This window comes from Acinonyx jubatus, chromosome A3 (genome assembly GCF_027475565.1).
Source record: "Acinonyx jubatus isolate Ajub_Pintada_27869175 chromosome A3, VMU_Ajub_asm_v1.0, whole genome shotgun sequence".
Taxonomy (NCBI): Eukaryota; Metazoa; Chordata; class Mammalia; order Carnivora; family Felidae; genus Acinonyx; species Acinonyx jubatus.
Window position 1 is genome coordinate 54,348,727 of NC_069388.1, and position 11,502 is coordinate 54,360,228.

The window sequence follows — 11,502 nt, forward strand, 5'->3', positions numbered from 1 at the left end:
GCCTCGCAGAGCCCACCAAATGACTACGAACAGAAGTTCAGTGATTGAGAAGATGATCCTTCCTCCCCTACCAGCTGAAGGTTCATTTTCCAAAGTCATGGCCACTGACTCCCGCTTTGGGAATTTGCTCCTAAACCTTTCTTCTGTATTCAGCTGACATCGAGCCCCTTCTACCCCATTTTGGAACAGGCTTTGCAATTGTTGCTACTGTAATTTTGAATAAACAAGCCTGAATATTCTGTCAAAATATTTAAGTCACCGGGGCTGCAAAAAGTAGGCCATTACTGATCTCCGTGCTTTGCATATAATAGACACCCAATATATATTCATTAGGTGTGTATACATTGGATCGATATTAAATATTTACTAATTTTTAACATGCTCCGATATGAACGTATAATTACTTGTGTGGCGTACTATAATACTCGTGCAAATTAATACATGATTAATAATATAAAATACAGTAAATTGAATCCAATTGCATTTCTCAGGGCTAATATAAATGGCTAAGCAAAATGACTCGAAAAGCTCTAAGATCCTCAATGGAATGGAGCCCACATTTACTGACTATAGAAGTAGATGGCTAAGTAGTGCTCAATGCTTCACGAATGATCTCACTTAATCTTCACAAAAACCCAGCGAGGAGAGCCTGCCGTCTCCAGCGTTACTCATCGGGAAACTCAAGGCTCAGAGAGGGGAAGGAACTCACCCAAGACTGCACTGCCCATAGCTGAAGTAGCGTCAAAGTTAGCGTAGGCCGATCTGGATCCAAAGGCCATGTCTTTACGTCCTTAATGCTCCCTTGAACCAACCCTGTCACAGATCTTCCATATTGACTTGTATCCTGCTCTGGGAGGTTTCCGTTAGGCTCCCTGGGCTGGGTGACAAAGCAGGACGTGGAGTGGGCCTCCAGTCTTGCACCTGGGTATTGAGTGTGCCCATGGGCTGGCTGCCCTCTTGCACGATGGCCAACACCCAGCAGGTTGGAACCGATGGGATCCTAACTTTCCAGAGTAATTGAAAAGGTCAGGAATCAGGGGTCACGAGATCCCATCTGGCCAGATGAAGGAACAGTGAAATATCGAAGCATCTTACACCAAATATGACAGACTCAGAAGTCCTCGGGTGGTGGCACTTTTTCTTTTCCACAGGGGTGCTTGCTGTCACTTTCCCCTCTCTTGGGAGACTCAGGCTGTTCCTTAGACAGGGAGCTGGGCTAGTGAAGTCCCTCCCCTCTGACACGTTAGTGTGGCCCTAGAGAGGACAGGGAAGGGAGGAAGGATAAATCTTGAGATGCGAGTCCCCCCAAGAGTCAGCCACTGGTGTAACATGTGCACGGGTGGCACCTCACAAAACGGGGAGGGTGCTCGACACCGTGAGGAAGAGAAGGGCTGAGATCTCCTTGTCACACCTGGACAGGCCACCAAGGTCCAATTTCTTACTTTTCCTTGTGCTCCTAATGGGTCAGTGATTAAAAATCAAAACTCCCAAGAAAACATGATTTAATAATACCATTGACCCTTGAACAAAGTGGGGGCTAGGGGCAATTGAACATTCACATATAACTTTTGACTCCGTGAAAAGTTAACTACGAATACCTATTGTTGACGGTAAACCTTACTGATCGTATAAACGGTTGGTTAACATGCATTTTCTATGTTATGTTATTTCTATGTTATTTTCTATGTTATTCTATGCTGCATTCTCACAGTAAGCTTAGCTAGAGGAAAAAAAATATTATTAAGAAAATCATAAGGGGGGGCGCCTGCGTGTCTCAGTCAGGTGGGCGTCCGACTTCGGCTCAGGTCACCATCTCTCGGTTCGTGAGTTCGAGCCCCGCGTCCGGGCTCTGGGCTGACGGCTCTTAGCCTGGAGCCCGCTTCAGATTCTGCTTCTCCCTCTGTCTGCCCCTCCGCTGCTTGCACTCTGTCTCTCGCATTTTCTCAAAAATAAATAAACATTTAAAAAAATTTAAAAAAAAAGAACATCATAAGGAAGAGAAAATACATTTATGGTTCTGTATTGTATTTACTCGAAAAAAAAATCAGTGTGTAAGTGGACCCATGCAGTTCAAACCCCATGCAGTTCTTGGGTCCACTGTGCATTTGCTATATATTAGAATTACCCATTAGTTAGACATTTCAAACTCCTTCCTTACTACAGACTTCATAGTTTCTGTAAAAGTTGTAAACTAATTTAATTTAGCATGCGTTTCCCTGGCACTTGCTATGTGCCCTCCTGCACACCCCGGTAGAGACAGGAAGGTGAGGAAGATGGGTTACCTGCTGGGCACTTTAACTACAACCGTGCCCCTTTCAATGCGGGTCTCGGGTTCAGAAGTGTGGATCATCTTGTTAGAGGGGAGGCGTGGAAAGGTTCTCAGCTTCCGAGGCACAGACCCTTATGACTAGCTATAAGACCTTGGTCCAGTCACTTAATTTCTTTCTTTTTTTTAATGTTTATTTATTTATTTTTGAGAGAGAGAGAGAGAGAGAGAGCACACGCACACGCATGAGAGGGGGAGGAGCAGAGAGAGAAGGAGAGAGCGAGAGAATCCCAAGCAGGCTCCGTGCTGTCGGCGCGGAACCTGACGCCCGGCTCGATCTCACAAACCGTGAGATCATGACCTGAGCTGAAATCAAGGGTCAGATGCTTAACTGACTGAGCCACCCGGGCGCCCCAATTTCTGACTCTCAATTTTCTCATTTTTAAAGCATACAAATACTATTTCTTTTTTGCACGTGCATTTGAGGATTCAATGAGACCACGGGTGGAAAACATTCAGTAGCAGGCTCTCAGGCTCCTAGTAGGTGCTCTTATTATCACAGCCAAGAAAGGGGGCCCTTGTATGCCAAGTTCCACATGTATCAAACTGAACAAGATTTGAACATATTTACTAGAAGCAGGGTCATCTTGGGGCGCCTGGGTGGCTCAGCTGGTTAAGCGTTGGGCTCCTCGTTTCGCCTTGGGGCATGATCTCACGGTTCGTGGGTTCGAGCCCCGTGTTGGGCTCTGCACTGACAGTGCGAATCCTGCTTGGGTTTCTCTCTCTCCCTCGTTCTGCCCCTCCCCCGCTCACATTGTCTCTGTCTCTCTCAAAAGAAGTAAATAAATAAACTTAAAAAAAAAAAAAAGAAGGTTCGGCTTATTTTACAAGGTGTTATCAGAACTTGATTAAAGGTTACCAACTAGGACAACTGAGCACAAACACGTCAGGCCTTTGCAGTATTGATGCAAAAATTATCCTCTCCCCAACCCCCACCCAGCCCCCCACCTCCCCCGCCTTTTCAGTGGCATAATTTGGGAAGCGCTGACTCAAAAGTGTTTGGATCCGTGAGAGGGAGGGTGGTGTTGGGGGAGAAAAGAGGGAGGTCTCTTAGCCAAGATTTGCAGGTGTTAAATATAAACCCCAAATTGGTTTGTGTGACTGTCCTGAGTTTGGGGAAGGAAGTGCGTGGGTGGACGGGTGGGTAAGGAGTGGCAGAAGCGGCTGGGAACCAAGGAACTCCATATGATGAATCTTAACAGATATTCCTTTCATATTTCCTTCCTTCTCGTGGGGGTGGGATTTACATAAGCATTTTCTTGAGTCCAGACCAAACCATGCCTTAAAAGACGTTTCATTTTCCCTGCCCATGATCGAGGCCAATACCTTCCAAGAGGCAGAAATCCTTGATCAGCAGCAACAAATACACTCTGCTGTGTTCTGAGAGCCTTCCAAACCACAGCACGAGAAAGCATGGCGAGGTGGCAAACCCCACTGCCAGCCTGGCATCCGAGCTGCCCTTGTATCCAGGAGTGTCTGATCTCATCGAGTCTGATCTCACGGTTCATGGGTTCGAGCCCCGTGTTGGGCTCTGCACTGACAGTGCGAATCTTGCTTGGGTTTCTATTCAAAACCCACATCGACTTCTTGATTCCTTGCACGACAGAAAGTGATCTGTTAAGCCTTCCTAATAAACCTTAACCCTTTGAGAAGGGGTTCATGCTTGCCCCCTAAGAGCCTGTAGAGAGATGCCCGTTTTTGCACGCGTAGCAAGGCTGCTGGTGGAAAGGCTGAAGCGTGTGCTTTTCAGATGAACGGTGTCTTTTTCAAGTGCAGCATTGTTACTAAAGGCATATTATACCTGAAATGGATGCACTTTTGGTACATAATGCACGATAGCACGTCCTTATTGTCGGGACCCACTCTCCACTCTTAGGAGAAGCGGGTGCCGTGCCGCTTGGCTGTGATCCTACAAAAGAAAAATTTTAGGCGATTTAAATGCCTAACTGTTCCTAATTGTTATTCAGAATAAAAGGTTGTACTTCTCAAGTGTTCCCCCTTTTAACACTGTTTTGAGTTCCTCCATTTAAAGCCTGAAAATAAAATGCTTTTGCATGTGAATGGAGAGCTGTATGTTCCTGGGTGTCTGTCTTGGTGGTTAGGGGGCAGGTCTGGGGGTCCCCGAATAGTGGGACCCAGGAAGGCTCCGTGGGGGGGGGGTGTGGAGATGTTGGGGGACGGGGGGGGGGGACCAGGCACTTCAAGCCACCTGTCCACATTTACCGGGCACCTATTAAGTGCTGGCTGCTTCGAGGCTCTGCAGGGCACACAAATAACATGAGATGTTCTGCCTTGCCCTCAGGTTTCACTGCTAAGATAATGGTGGAACCAATCCCCTGGTTGTGCCGTCCGATCCGGGCTGGAGCCCAGCAATTCCAGCGTGCATTTCAAGCTCTTGGATGGAAGTTTCCAGAGGCTCTTCGCCCTCACATGGATTCTTCCAGGTGCCTCACCGCGCACCCCTACCCTCAGCCTCTGGAGGGAAAGTGGGCTGAGTCTCTTCAGTCAATATCAACAGGAACTTCACAAAAAAGTGGTTGGGCGGGACGGCAGAGACTAGTCTACCATTTCGGTCACCGGACAGCCAGTTGTTAGTAATACGACATTCACCCTGAATCCCTTATGCTTGATGCTGAGGTCGGCTCTCCTGCCCTAATTAAGGGCAGAAACTCGTGTTTTGTTTCGGTGTGCCTTCTTTCTGCGCCTTGTATTTGTATTGCTGCTCTCCTACCTCTCACGTCTGGCAGTTCTCAGTACAGCCTAGGAATTTAATAAGCGTCATTACGTGCCTTGAACCGCTCAATTTTCAACGATCCCTAGCTTCCTTGTTCTGCAGGAGACAACGTCCTTTTCTGGTTTATTCGCCTCGCTGTGCCTTGGAAAACCTTTCGGTTAGGTCTTTCCTATCCTACTGGAGTTGTGGCTTCCAGAACCGAAGACCCTCCGCAATGAGGTAACGACGAAGACTTCCTACCTGCAGTCCTTTTAATACATCCTGGCATGGGGCTGGATCTTTCTGCCACAATGCGAGGCAGTATGGCCATCTCCCTTTAGCCCTTCCGGATCAGAGGGGAGTTCGTGGTTAGCTTGTGGCACCAAACCCTTGTGGGTTTTTACAGGGATAGACGGTTTTGCCTGATTCAGCTGAGATACGTGTGCCCTGAAATTACCTCCATTAGCTACGGGGTTGGGTATGTGGAAGCTGGGCGGTGCGTTCTGACGTCCTCGGTGAACGGATTTCCAAAATACTTCGAGGGCTGGTTTGAGGCTCACAGAGAAGCTCTCACACGGTCCTCAGTGGGATGCTTGGAAAACAGCAGAGGGGCCGGTTCCCTGGGGTGGAAAGACGTCCTGCTGCCTTCAAGAATCAGGATGAGACACACAGAGAGAAGCTTCCCTCCTGGCCACGTAGACCCGAGAAGGTCTCCTCAAGCAGTTTCTTTTTTTTTTTTTAATTTTTAAAAACTTTTTAAAATTTATTTTTGAGACAGAGCACGAATGGGGGAGGGGCAGAGAGAGAGGGAGACACAGAATCGGAAGCAGGCTCCAGGCTCTGAGCTGTCAGCCCAGAGCCCGACGCGGAACTCACGGACCGCCTCGAACTCACGGACCGCGAGATCGTGGCCTGAGCTGAAGTCGGACGCTTAACCGACTGAGCCACCCAGGCACCCCTCCGCGAGCAGTTTCAAGGTGTGGCGACATTGACTCCCACAAACTCTCACCTGACCTGACCGGGCACTCTCTACCGTTGGGTATTTTCAGCCTCTGGTATTCCCCTGACTTGCCTCCCAGTGGATTTCAGATATCACCTTCAAATAAACGTGTTTGGGTTTTCATCACTGTTCCAAACGAATTTTGAACGTAATCGTATACCGTCTTTTGTATACTCACATTCTTCTCCGTCACCCCTTCCAGAATCCTCTCTCTACTGATCATTCCAGATTGGTGTCATCCCTAACTTAACGAGCGTGATCTCTAGGCCAATCGGCCCCCCCAGGTGAGAGTTCTGCAGCATTGGCAGCAATTTGAAAGGGACCACCGAGGAGTCACCTAGGGAAGCAAGAGCTACAGAAAACGTCCCTTCCACTCTCCTCCCCTTTTCCTGCCTTTTTCTTACCTCTGTCCGTAAGCTGCTGGCAAGCTCAGCGGTGCTGAGGAAGGGTCTCTTTGGGGACCGAGCTCTTTACTAGCCCGAGTATATTCTGACTTCTTATTAGCGGAGAGGCAAGCATCCCCTCACCCGGACCCTCCCTCACCTCCCCCAACAGCGAGAACCCGGACGATCGTCATCCTCCAATGTTTGCAACTTTACAACACAACATGCCGATTTTCTGACAAGAAACACGCGGCCGGTACAGGAGGGTCCGGGAAATATGTTTCCCCTCTGTGCTGGAAGTGGAGGATTGCATTCATTAGAGTCTCCCAGGTGCTAAGAGAAGAGAGCCGGGCTGAGAACGGAGAGCTGGACAGAATCCAAAGCCGCTGTGCTATCTTTCTGACGCTCCTGTGCCAGATCTTCCGCAGGTGATAGGCTCCCACCGAGGGCAGAGCTGCTCCTTCCAGCCCTGCCTAATGACAGACCAACCAGTGTGCATGCCCAATTTGAAGGGAAGAAAAAAAAAAACAACAACACCAACACCAACCCCAGAGCTGTCAGTGTGTGGTTTCTATGGCCCAGAGCTAATCCAGGGTCTTAAACTGTTTCACAAAGCCCCAAGGCCAAGGCTTCAACGGGCCAGGGAAGGTGTTGCGCAAGCACGATGCTGTGTTGCTGGGGCATCACACGCCGGGGGAATTTCACCCCACTAATGGCCCGGGCCCCTGGGGTATGCCTCTCACTGCATGCAGGTCAGAAAACGCAGGCTCTTTTTCTCCACTCCTTCCCCTTAATCCATTTAGGGGTAATCCCTGCCATTCTCCACAGGAAAGACCTGCTTTCCACAAAGAAGTAAAGCTGGTCATCCCCTTCTCTCTGTGAGGGCTTCACCTCGGAAACCGATGTGGGGATAACTTTCCCCCTAGGACCCATCTAGGTACAAAATTACATCTCGAAGGCTCTTATTTTCTGGATAGTCCATCATTCTTGCTGACTACTCCCTGCCATTTCACCTGTTGCTCTGGTATCCAATTCCTCTCTTAATCCGCCTTGCAAAGCCCCCCCCCCCTTTATTCTGGGCTATTTCTTCTTGGTTCTTTCCTAGAGGGAGAAAGTTAAATTAAAATTAAAAAAAAAAAGAAAAGAATCACAGAAGACTGTGTACCCGCCTCCCAAAGCGCTTCGCGTGTGAATTTGTTTCCGAAGTCAGGTTTCCAGTGCTGACATCACACCACGGCAGATGAAGAAGGCGAGATCCACTGGGTTACTCAGGCCATTAGTGAGTAGGATTTCAAAAGTCCGTGAGAACACGTTAGTCCCCACATCCACTCTACAGAGAGATTGCGTGAGGCCGAAGGAAGGAAAGGGTAAACGACACCATGCATGTCTTCTTCCCCGCCAGAAAGATTGTGCTTATTAAGTCAGGCCACTATCTGGAATTTTCAACTCAGAGAAGACTTAAAAAACATACAAACAAACAACCGTTCACTCTGAGACGCCGCATATGTCTTAGAAACCCATTCGCCAGCAGTAGATTTATCCGCTCCAATAAGCTTTTGCTGAGTCAATAGCTCTACCAACGGGACAAGGAGCAAGGTATCGACTTGCTCCCTTATTTCCCTATAAGTGCGGATTTTATTTCTTCGTCTCCCATTTTCCAAGGGGGAAGAGAAGAAAAGCAAGCTTGAGATACAGTGGGGTGGAGGGAACAATGATTATCTAGTGACAAACATCCCAGGCATGAGAACGATCCCACCCAAACCCATAGATTCAGGGGGACCAAGACCAACAGACTGTTCTTTGTTCCTTAGGCGATGGGCATACACCAGCTCAGAGGAACGCGCTGATTCCCGGGAACCACAGGGCCCCTCCCCTTGAACCCTCCCAACAGATCGCTATAGTTCAAATCTATAAACCATGACTATTTTACCGAACTCAGGCAAACGTCTTGGCTTTTACAGACCCACCCAAGGCAATGTCAGAAGAAAGTTAAGGCAACTGGGCGAAGAGCCAGCACGAAATAGAAGTATACGGTGCAATATGTACGTATACAGGGGGATGGGACGCTGAACTTCTGTGTAACCATGTGAAGAAAGAAGATTAGATAGGAACAAAAGATATGTGAATAGCTTCTGTGTGCAGTAAACTCGACGTGTTTCATCTTCGAAAGCTTATAAGAAACTCTTTTCTCCCTATTAATGTAATAAGTGGTTTCCCATACGCACCCTTTGCCTCACTGACTTTTTAGAGCATTTAAGCGTTAAACCGATAAAATTCCACCATCTCTGCACAGGGTAAAGGGGGGACTTGTACCGGTTTATCTAGCGGAACGGGGACCCTCCCCTGCCCAGAACAGATGAATCCTGTCCCAGAGCCTTGGCCGAGGGGAGAGGCAGGTACCCTGCTCACAGGCATCACTCTGGAGCGTGGCGACAGCCACAGCGTTCTCCTGGGACTGGGCCAACCAAATACACTCTGATGTTTAGGAGAAAAGAGGAAAGCAGAGTGTAGAGGTTTTCTTTTGTGGGCTCTGGTCCCCATTTCCTTGGTCTGGAGAGGCGAACAAATCAGAATGGATCTGAGGGCACCGCCTTGAAGAAGCAAGAGTAGACTGATTGGAATACTTATAGGGAGGAAATCCAGGACATCAGCAGAAGATACAAATACAGTAACATATCCATCCAAGGGAGGGCTCTCTCGTCCCAGAACGTTGGAGAGGGCATTGTCATAGACAACGCAGGATGAAGGAGAGAATCTGGCAGGAGGAATCTTTTCCATCCTCCTGGCTGTGGAGTGAACAGGTGGCCCCAAATCTGTGTATGTGGTGGGGGGGGTGGAGGCGGGTGGGGAGAGGATGCATCTGAAAATATAATGTCCTGAAACTGCAATCCGAACCACAGAAAGGAGGGGGAATGTTATAAGGTAGTATTCTCAAAATTTTCCACCAAAATACCACTAATGCCGAAAGGAACTGCATGGGTTTGGATGAGAAGGGGCACGTACGGGTCTGCAGCCACAATCTCCAGCTATAACTTGGTTTTTGGTTTTCGGTTATACGATGACGTTGCGTGCTATTGTGTAATAATAGAACCAGGCTCGTTTTGATAGAAATGCACAGTTTGAGATTATCTATCAGTTAAATTACCGAACTTGCCCCCCAAAGAATCCTACAGTAAACGGATGCTCCAGGAAGACCCACTGAGCTCATCTGTGACTTACTTTCTGTAACCTGGACGCATAGCCTGCACCGCTCGGTAGGTCCGAGTCGAACAAGTGCAGCCACGGAACAGGATTTGTGCTGTGAAAACACAGTACAGGGGCCACGGTGACTGGACAAGGGTACACAGACAGGAGGGCAACACGTGGCTTCTTCCCCAAGGGTTCCTCTCGCTTCGCCATTGCTGCCCTGTTCTGCTCGCCAAAGGACTATCTTTAAATGTCAGGGCCCAAGTGTTTGAGCAACTTCCTTCCAATGATTTCTCTTAGCCTGGCTGAGATGGGTAATTTTTTTTTTTTCAAAAGACTTGAAAACACATGAGAGAACAAATAGGAAATTAAGGATAAGAAACACAGAAAGCCAGCCCTCCCGCCCCTTCTTCATGATGTCACCTGAGGTAACCACACTTCACCTCAGAGGACTGGCAGGGTGTGGCAGCCATTGTGCACCTGTGCCAGCTCACGGCCCCCTTCTCGGACCTGGCCCCCTGGACACACAGACGAGAAGGAACTGGGCCAGAGCTCAAATGTGACTTGAGCCACGTGTGTGTGTGTTATGTGTGTGTGTGTGAGTGTGTGTGTGTGTGTGGTGGGTATGGCACAGGTACACAAATTTGGGGACATGGTGCGGTGAATCTTGAGATCACACAGATGTCAAGCCTACTCTTTGCCACTCATGGAGAACCCTCCCACCTAGTCATGCAATCTGAGAGGTCTATTTTTCATCAGGAGATGGTGGGGGGGGGTGACTGGCAGATTAAAGAATCCCAACTCTTGGGGCGCCTGGGTGGCTCAGCCGGTTAAGCATCCGACTTTGGCTCAGGTCATGATTTCACCGTTTGTGAGTTCGGGCCCCTCAGCGGGCTCTGTGCGAACAGCTCAGAGCCTGGAGCCTGCTTCAGATTCTGTGTCTCCTCTCTCTCTCCCTCCCCGCCCCCATGCTCCTTCAAAAATAAATAAACGTGAAAAAAATAAAAGAAAAAAATAAAAGAATCCCAACCCTTAGATGACAAGTCAACGCCCATATACAGGATCTGCCTCAGCTCTGTATTCTATTTGTAAATGGTACAAGGTTCATGCAATAAATACAGCACTGACATATGAATTCTAACTGTTGCAGAGTAAAAGTGCAGCCTTATTACAAAAGCATAATGCAGAATACAAGCACCCAGTTGCCGTCGAGAATAAGGAGGAGGTTGAGAAGAGTTTGATTTAATTATTTCATTACAGTCTATACTATGGAATATGCGAGTACATAATATTTATATAACAATATCGATGATATTTCTTAGGCTTTTCTTCTAGCACAGTAAAAAAAAAATGGCAGAGAGGAAAAAGAATCCACTTAGTTGGAAATAACTCATTCTTATTTCCAGACCAAACCCTACAATTGAATTCAGTCTCTGAAATTTGGGCAAATTGCATGATTTTGTTTCCACTCTGACCTTTGGAATCTGGCTGATTAAGGCTCAGTCTGCAAGTGCAGCTGGTCTGTCCTTATACTAAACTGATCTACTAGAAGCCAGGCAACCAGCTACTAATCATCCAGTATCTGGTTAATCTTTACTGCTTACGAGTTCCCAGATATTTCAACTGCCTGTATTCAGGTGCTTGAAGGAGCTTTTTCCTTTCGTCTTTGTCCTGAAGCACCAGGACATGAAGGACGGTTTTCTGTGGGAAGGGTCACTGTACAACTTAGAAAAGATTCATTGGCAGCCACTGAGCCCCGGGGCTATGGCCCCCCAGCCAAGCCCCACGCAGAGGGCACACACCAGCTTGTCTCGGTCATAGCTAGATTCTTCTCTCTCCCGTGACTGGAATGGAACCGTAGAAATATGGGTGGCATCACTTCACACACGGTACC